We start from the raw sequence: 10,043 nt of genomic DNA, 5'->3' as shown, positions 1-10,043 counted from the left end.
TTATGGTCTCCGTGGATCAGTATTGCCATGTGCCTGTATGTGCAAAATGTGATTTGGGGGAGATTTACTGAAGTAATGAAAAGATATAGAAGGGAGGATCGGCTCACTCAGATGGTGAGTGTGGGGAGGTGTGTGTGAAACACGAAAACTAAAATATGAACTTATTTATGTTCTAATGCTTTATTTTGTAATGTACCTGATAATGACACATTAGTTGTAGAAACACTTACATAAACCCTTCAGACAAACAAGGCTCACCCACACACAGAAACAGTTACCGCTTCAAACTATGCACTTACAGTAAATCAAGTTCATTCAGAGTGACTGCACTCTCAAGTGAAGATTGACTAACAACTGAGAACATTTTATCTTATACAGCAGAAACAGACAGGCGACAAAAGAATTATTAACCAATTAGTATGTGCGATGTCACCCTGGTATAAGGGCTCACTGAATTGTTCGATGAGTAGGAAATGATGGATCAGGGCGATGGCCTTCACGGTCACCAGATCTCAGCTATGGGAGACTGGACCAACAGTTTAGACAGTGCTCATCATTAAAGCACCAAATATGTGAATATCTTCATTTGTCCACCGTCTGTACATGCATGCAAACAGATCCAAATCAATACAGCATAAATATAAAGGATTTTTTAAATTCTACACAATGATATATTGTTCATGGCAATTAGATCATGTCAACTAAGAAAAACAGCAGTTTTTAGCCATGAGGGACATTCAGAGTTCTAGAGATCACTCATTTCAAAGATTTAAAAGGGCACCAATGTGAATACACATGAAGATGGCTCCATCTCAAGAGCAGTAATGCTAATTGTTGGTAACAGTTGACATTCTTGTTCTCTGGCTTTGTGAGGAAACAACCATTAAGATCTCACTGTCATGGCCTCAGGTTGAGAAATAAAATGTTTTATTACAAAAGCCTGTGTTACAAACTGTGGGCATTGACATGGAAAGATATGGGCATTAAGGAACAGAGCAAGTCTACTGAAAGATGCATTGAGTTGATTATGGGAATTGTAGGAGCTCAGCCATTTTAGGGACTAAAAATCTGAAATATTCTTTAGATCTGGCTCCTGTGATTCCCCCAATTTTATGGAAATGCATCGTAAGTGAGTGCAGTACCCCTTCAAACAACAGTTTCATAAAATGTGATTCCTGGTTTGAGCTAACCACAGTTTCTAACTTCAGATGCATGAATTACATTTCAATTAATAAACCTTTTATACAATATCACACCTCTGGAACATGGTATTAAACCTGTGCTCTGGAGAGAGCTTTTCTAACTTTAGAGTCAATCTTACACAAATATATATTTAAAATTAATAGATTGATATTTGGGGGGAAATGTTTATTCTCTCTCTCTCTCTGGACTGGAAACAGAAGGAAATGACTGGCCTAACTCTCCCTGTAGGTCAAAAATACACCTAACGACAGCTAATAGAAAGCTTATTAAGTCTGACTAATTAATACATCATATAACAAGCTGTATAGTATCCCTGTGCAGTGTGTCCACTGGTCCACTGCACCCGGCTGTTTGCTAAGAAACAGTTATCTCACCTTAAAACCACAGACTGTTTCTAGTAAGAGATGCAATATGTTAGTTTGGTAGACTTAGAGGTTTTTCTACAGAGACTAACTGCTTTCCTCTGCTTCCAGTGTTTATGCTAAGCCAGGCTAAGAAAGTGAATAAACAAATTTCTCAAAATATCAAACTATTCCTCTGATCAACACACATACATTATGCTTATTATGACTGGGATAACACTCTTACTGGGCCTGTAATATTGTCACATACAAGCACAAACCAAGGCAAACTGGAAAGAATGGGGCAAGTTTCATATACATGTCACGTCTTCCCCTGTGGTCACGTGTGACTCCAGCTGGCCCCTTAAAGTGTAAGCATCACTCAGCAGCAAACAGAAAAAGCAACACGTCGTGACGTTGATCGCACTAATGCGACGTGCTAATTCTGCACCACACATGTACAGAGTTATTCTAACATCACTTCTGCTACTTGATAATCCCTCTGAGAAAAAAAACAAGATTAGGCTACTGCCTGTTTACAGGACACGTGTTTACCTTTCATTACCTGCTCACACAGACAAAGAGAGTGAAACAAGAAGAGATACGCCGGCATTACGCTTGTTATTATAATTCTTATTATAATAATAATAGTAATCCGAATAATACAGTATCTGTTGTGGTTGTTGTTGTAATAGAATAATGTGACACTGCAGTGTGTTCTTAAACTGTCGGTTGGGTTAAGACAAAAAGTGTTTTAGGATGTTTTAAGAGTCCAGGGCAAGGCAAGACTGAATGAGTTGAAGTATGTTTAACGTAGGATGATGTGATTTACACATGGAAAGGCTGCTTCCCCTCACCAAAGCCTGCCAGGCACATTGTCATACCAACAATAAGATCAATTGGATCATTGTCAGATCAAAGTTTCATCAAAAGCTTAGTCAGCCCCACTCACAGCTACATACTTTGGTTACTAACTTGATAATGAGAGTTTAGGTCTTATTAGTAAGTATAATAATGTTTATTACCTTAAGGAGAATTCAAGACAGAGCTATTTATTCAGATTACATGCGTTGTCGCAAGTAGATCCACATCAGATCACTTAATTCAGCATTTGTGGAATTGATTGGGTCGAGCAGTGTGATGACATATTGGACATGTAGCTGTGCTCAGCATCAGCGTGGCTGGCAGGTTTTGGTTTTCAGACCGAGTCGTGGCTGTGACTCCAGTGCAGTAGTTCAGTGCCTATACTAAATGTGAGGTAGTGCCTCGACTATGAATCCTGTTCTATAATAAACTATTTTGACTTGCTGTCTGATTCCATATGTCCTGTGTACTTCTTTTTTTCCCCCTTTCCCTTACTCTAGCAAGAGAAAATAAAAGGAAAGCATCTATTTCCACGTGAATAATTTCATGCCTGACTCTTAAGAGGTGTATGTGGAAGTGTCATCAGAAAAATGTCATTTGATCCCTAATAGATGAAGAGACCCGCTTGAAAGGCGGTGCATGAATGGAGTGCTCCTATAGAGAGAAAAATAAATTAGAACGAGCGTTTATTTTCTGTCGGTGGTAACAATTGGATGTATGACTCCATGGTCAGATGCTCCTTCAAATGAATATCCTCTCTTCTTCACACTCCAGGGGAACAGTCTGTTACACCAGAATACGGGTCACATGAAATCCAAGCTGCAGTCCCTGTTTAAGGGAGCTGGTGCTTTCCTACATCTTTAGACGATCACCAAGCATTTCAACTTCAGATGAAGGTTCATGCTTGCATAATGGGGTCCGTTAACAGAGGTTGAAGCAAATTGGAGAAAGAGAAGGAAACAGAGAAGTGTTAATTGACTGTTCACTATGCACAGTGCAGCTTAGTTAGAGTTGGCAAGCTTCCCATTGCTGCGTAGCACATAGTGCAATTCACAATCATAACAGTGTAGCGCTGATAGCATTCATTTACCATTTCTCCTCTCTGCTTTAATTACAAACAGTATAATACTTTTTTCTTACATTCAATTTCTTGAAAAAGAAAAGATAAAACAATACAATTTCAAAAATACAGTCACAGTGTTGATACATTCTTGACAAAATGGTGCATTCGTGTGCAGACTTCCAAACACTTTTATAAAATGTTCAAACAATTTATGAACAGAAGTCTGGTTCACACATCAACACAAACTCAGGTCCCACCTATGACCACCTTCCCTAGATACGCCCCTACAGTATATGACAGAGGCAGGATTCTCCTTTGGCCTGCTGAGGTGATTATTGCGATGCTATGAGACATTATCAGCTGTAGCTGACTGAAACCATCTGAAATGGCACCCACCTTAACAGCCATGCTATAAATTATGCATACCCTTTAAGCTTTAATATCATTTGAACAGGTGAGTTGTATAAAAAAAATTCACCCTCAGTACAGTTGTCATGAACGGGGAAATTAGCTATAGAGACCCAAACTTTTTTGTACCAGGCTGTAAACATGTTTATCTCTGCTGTGAAGTTGGACATTTTAATAAATGAGAATCTGTGGCCAGCCTCAGGTAGATACTTGAGGAACCGCAGTTTTTGGAACTTACACTTTGGTTTTACTTCAGCTCCTGTAGGGCTCACACTCTCTTCAGTCTCTGCAGCATCACAACTCATCTTGTCAAAGACACCTCTCCAGTGCTTCACAGTCCCAGGCTTCATAGGCACTAGCATAGTATGTTAACTTTGCTGTGTTTTTATTTGTATTTTAGTGGTTTTAGTTTGTTGCATGCAGTAGTGTGAATTGACTGATTGCAACAATTCGGAAATGAGCATCAGGTGTGGAGGATCTCCACCAGGGTTTATATACAGAGGTGGCAAAAGACAAAGGAGACAGAGAGAAGAGGCTAGAGGCCAGAGGAGAGTGCGGCCCTGGGAGGCTGGGGCCAGGGCCGGAGCAGGAGCCGGAGCCAGAGCCAGAGCTGGAGCTGGAGCTGGAGTCAGAATCGGAGCCGGAGCCGGAGCCGGAGCCGGAGCCAGAGCCAGAGCCAGTAACGAGACCCCCCTGAACATGGCTGCCTGCACAACACTTGTGACCCCATATAACAGCAGGATGAGAGGGTTAGTAACACACAGACAAAGCTGCCCCTTCTCGAATGTTATTCCCTACTTATTGTTTTTATACCTCTTTTGTATACCAAAAAGTTAATTCTATAAAAATACCTCATGCATCTTTAATGGCTACATACTGTGCATGACATTGTGCGGACAGACTGAGGCTGCAGGTCCCAGGCAAAAATTAGCATCCTCGTCAAATGACTGCTCTTTTTTTAAATGGTGAATTGATAAATCAAAATAAAATGTATGAATTGCATGCTGTTTTGCTACATACAGTAGCTTATTTGTATGTATTTTCAAAGAGCAGATTTTAATGTTTAATGTGTTTAAGAGGAATGGTTTTTAAGATGGTGACAGATGTGCTTGACACACGCAACGCAGTAACGGGTAATGTCAGCTGCAGTTGCTTGAGTGTAAATCCAACAACTGCAGGAACAAGCAAGAGCCGAGCATAAATTATTATTCTAACAGTACTGTATGTAGGACCCTGGCTTCCACACAGTGAGGAAATACTTTACAGTGGATGTGCTGGTTATGAACACTGGCTTTTTAGTAAACTAAAGCTCTGTAAGCTGGACATGCAAATGTGGGGGTTAGAAAACTGTCAACTGACAAAGACACTGCAGCAGCAGACATCTAACATCGAACAACATATCTGCAGTATGAAATCCATTTTGTCTCAGCTGTCCTACCGAGCAGATTATGTGACAGCGACAGCAGAAAAAGTGAAAATGAATAACTGCAGAAACTGCTCAACCACTGTCAGTCTAAAATAGCTTGAAGGGCAAAGCAATTAAACTGATGAACATGACTATCAGTTACTTTGAACTGCTGTGTGTGTGTGTGTGTGTGTGTGTGTGTGTGTGTGTGTGTGTGTGTGTGTGTGTGTGTGTGTGTGTGTGTGTGATGCTCTGCAAACTGAAAACATTTGCCGAGCAGGCTTTCCTGGCCTTGCATTAGCTCAAGTCAGATGTAACATTGGTCCGTACAGTGAGAGGTACATCAATGATTAAAGATAATTAATCAAAGATTAATGATCATCCTGTCACCTCTCTCACCGAGGCAGTCCCTGGTGTCTGGTCTGACACAGATTCATAATTAGCATTATTCCAATTATGTCATGTAATGGTGATGATAAACATGTTGCAGATGCTTATTTAGCTCTCGGCAGGGCAGACAGAAGATGAATAATGCAGAAAAATAAGTGGGAACACTGTTAAGCGTTAGCTTTGTCAGACCACTAAACCGCAATGCAGGCACCAAGCGGACAAAAATAGGGTTTGATGATTCATTACAGGTGCAACAAACAAATCAGCTGGGGGGGAGGAAGAGTGACAGAGAGGTCCAGGGGTGTGATCTCTGGTATTTTGATTAACCGGGAGGTGGAAAAAGCAGTACATCCAACATGGCAGCAGCAAGTGTTGCACATTTTTAGCTTTAAAACAGCACTTCGGAAACCTACGGGTGACGTCACTCAGACTCCATTCTTCATTCTGTCATTGGTTAGGATCCAATCCTAATAGACAGGACCGCCTGAGCCAAGAACCCACCTGAGTTTATATTGCACACAACAATTTTCTCTTCACACACTTCTCCTCATAACTAATTTTAACTACTTGAACTACATCACTTGTTATCTGACCACGTTAAACAATCCTACATTCATTTGATTATCACAAAGGGTTTTTTTTTTCTTTCCACGTGACCAATTAAATGTCAATAAAACTAACGCACTAAACTGAGGCGTTGAAAATGGTAAATGTTACAGTAGTGTAGGGTCAGCATATTACCCTTGTCATTGCAGGCATGTTAGAATGCTGATGTTAGCATTTATTTAAATGTACAACCAAATACAGCCTCACAGAACTACTAGCATGTCTGCAGACCCTTGTTTTGTCTTTTTTTTCTTCATGAATGACTCTAATCTAAGGATAATTCACACACCTTGCTCGCCACGTACAAAAAAATATTATTAATATATTAAAATCATAAATATAAATAGAGATATATGATTCTGAACACCAACTGACCCAGACTGAAACATACTCCAACTATGTCCGTTCAGTCATCAAGCCCAAATCATTCATAATCTGCTCAACAGTCTTAATGAATGTCCTCATCTTAGAGAGACATTTTACAATTGGTTCTTAAAAACTTGACTGTACAACTATTAAATATTATACAAGATATAAACCATATGTATTTGTTTGTTTTTTTATTGTTTGCTTTAATAATGTTCTCACAGGTATTAATACACTGAACATTTTTTACTGCAGAAGAGTGGGAAGAAGCCAGAGTGTCCAGAGAAAACCCATTTTAGCTGTTACGGTAGAGCTGACATTAAATTCATGTTATTTGATCATTGATCAAGTCAACCTACTCTATACCCAGAACATGATCAGTTCTTGATGGGCTCATAGTCTTGTTTCTTCTCAAGTCTGGCTCTTTTTCTGGGGTGCCGTCCTCTCTCTCAGCCTCAAGCTCATTGGAAAGCTTAAGGTTGAGTGACATCTTCTCCATGTTCCTCCAGCTTCTCAAAGGTGTTTCATTGATTGTTATTGACCTCCTCCACCATTTTTTGACGAAGGGTGTCGTGCTCAGCCCTCAGTGTGTTGATCACACACCAGCCCTCTGAGACCGTGTCTGCATGAGCCTTGATCTCTCTGTCAAGCTCACGCTAAAGGCTCTCAGCCTGCTGTCTGATCTGTCATCTGTCAGATCTGGCAGTGTGAAACACGGACGGTGTCCAGTTCTTGTTGGAGAATCTTGTTTTTGTCCTCTGCATTGAGCTTCGATGAGAACTTCTGCTGGATGAGTGTATTCCTCCTGCAGTTTGTCATAGTCAGTCTGTAAGAGTTTCTTCTGCTCAGTCTTGTTGTCAAGATTAAGCTGAAGGGACTCAGCCTGCTTCCTGACCTTGATGACATCTGTTTGGTATCTTGCATTGACTTCATGCTGTGACAAAGTGGTCCATGGAGAGTCTTGTACTTGTCCTTCTCTGCTTGCAGCTCAGTGGAGAACTTCTGCTGCATGAGTCCATATCCCGCTTGCAGTTCCTCAAAATTAGTTTGCAGAAGTTCTTTTTGCTTGACCTCATTGTTAAGGTCACACTGAAAGGTGTCCGCCTGCTGTCTGATGTTGGTGACATCAGTCTGGTACCTTTCGTTGAGCTCCTTGTGCACTGCCGCGATCCTGTCCAGTTCCTTTTTGGAGAAGCTGTTTTTTTATCCTTCTCCTCCTGGAGCTCAGTAGTGTTTTTATTCTCACCAGTGACGTGAGCTACTTGCTTGGTCACTTGGAGGTTTTTCTTCTCACACGTCATGTTCTTAATCATTTCAGAGGCAATCTTTGTGTTGCAGAGAGTTCCTGGCTTTGTTTTTTTCTTCAGCGTCTTTTGTCCTCGTCTTGTCTTTTTTTTTGTCAAATCCAGTTGTCCTGAGAAGCAGAGTTGACCTGCGAGTCATTCAGCACAACTTCTCGACTACCTGCATTGCACTCGATCATGAAGTTCACACGTGATGGGCCTGGTGCCTCCTGTCCAGGGGTCCTCTGGTACCACGCTAGCTTCCTTGCTGTATGCATTTTCTTTTCCCTAACCACGATACAATAATAATAATGATCATCACTTGCTGAAAACAGTGACCTACTGTGTTGATATGTGACGTCTATAACAGGGATGTATACATAATGGTTATACAGCCACCCCAATTTCCAGACCATTTGTAACTGTAAACACATTTTATTCAAGTTCATAAAGACAAAACTCCTAACCAGCAGTTCAAGTATTGGTATGTTGTTTCCCATCAATCATAACTGACTGAATTCTGACTCTCTTGACAAGACAGTGTTAGACAAATAGTGTAACATTAAACACTCTAATATCTGTTGTCTGGGGCCCAATTTTGAAAGGCTGATGAACAGGAATAATGAGGATTCTTTCTCATGGGACACAATGCACACTGATTTCACTAGCTGCCTGTACTGTAGCTGGCCACTGTAACCTTATTATTTTTGCCCAAGCAGAGAGAGAAAAAAAACACAGAAACACCAGGAAATCATGACTCTGGGTCTGATAAACATGCTGGCAGAGTGTGAAATTCTTTTATCCAAGACATGTTGTTTTTCTTTCCCTGCAACCCACGGCACCATGAAGCTATTTCTAACATCTCTGCAGTACAAAGCCTGACTGTTCTGTTTGGTTTAGCCGTCAAGCAGGAAAGCAGCACATACACATCACGTGCAAGGCAGATTGTACGAGGCACACTAAAATATGCAAATATGCAATGTCCATACATTCATGTCTGTGTGCATAAACCAGCCTGAAATATGATGATCAAGAAGAACATTTGTTAGAACTCATTTGGAGTCATATCACTTCATAATACATAATACTTTGAGAAAAATTTTGTACTAAAGAATAGTTTTAAATATATACATTGTTCTTTGCAAGCATACATGTCCATGTTTGATCTCATTTGGTTCAGTATTGTTATGGCTTCATGATCCCTCAGCTATTCGAATTGTGAAACAATAGCTTTTTGTGTCTATCCTTGGTCATAAAAGAAGATTGATATCAAATTTGACAAAAGAAAAAAACATTTCTTTAATTAAAGACGAACTGCCTTTCGGCCATGTGTGTCTCTGATATGAAATGATATAATAAGAGGATGCTAAGGCCTACCCTCACTGTTAAAAGAGAGAAGAGAAGTAGACATTTCAATTGTAAAAATCCACTCAACCATTGTGAAATAGCAATGTCTAAAGTCAGGGAAATATTACGGTAGAGGTTGAGTCTAACATCAGTAATATGTTGGAATCCCCCATCTACTGTACAGGTTTTAACCTGACATATTTGACCTTGCAGGGGAAAACATTACTGAGTACACAAAACTCTTTGAAAGGTCTCCTTAATGTGTCATATTGAGAGGACATTGATGTTGAGTAATAAACTCACAAACCCGTCTCATCAAATATGACACTTTTATGCCCCCTTGACGTCTTGGTCAACGCCATAACAGACCAATTATGAAACAAACTAAAATAATATACATCTGTTACAATATTCCAAACATTAGGACTGTTGTGTACTTATGAATCCATACAAAAATTTAAATGAAAGTGTTTTTCTTCTGGATGAACTGGTCGTGGCCTTAAAAATGATTAAAAATATTAAAAGATACATGGTGGAATTTGTTTTTCTTATGAGATTTTGTAAATTATTATTAACTGCACTGTCTGGTGCCGACTGTGTGAGGGCTGAGAATGGTAGACCTTAACGCTTCTCTTTCTCTTCTCTAGTTCTTATCAATACAGGTGTAATATATTTTTGGCGGGTGGGATTTTGGTGGTGCTGTTTCTCCCTTTTATAGAAAAGAATGTTGCGTTAGTCATGTGATGCATATAAGTTATGAAACTAAA

This window comes from Larimichthys crocea, chromosome XV (assembly GCF_000972845.2).
Source record: "Larimichthys crocea isolate SSNF chromosome XV, L_crocea_2.0, whole genome shotgun sequence".
NCBI lineage: Eukaryota > Metazoa > Chordata > Actinopteri > Sciaenidae > Larimichthys > Larimichthys crocea.
Note: the sequence above shows the minus strand (reverse complement) of the source record.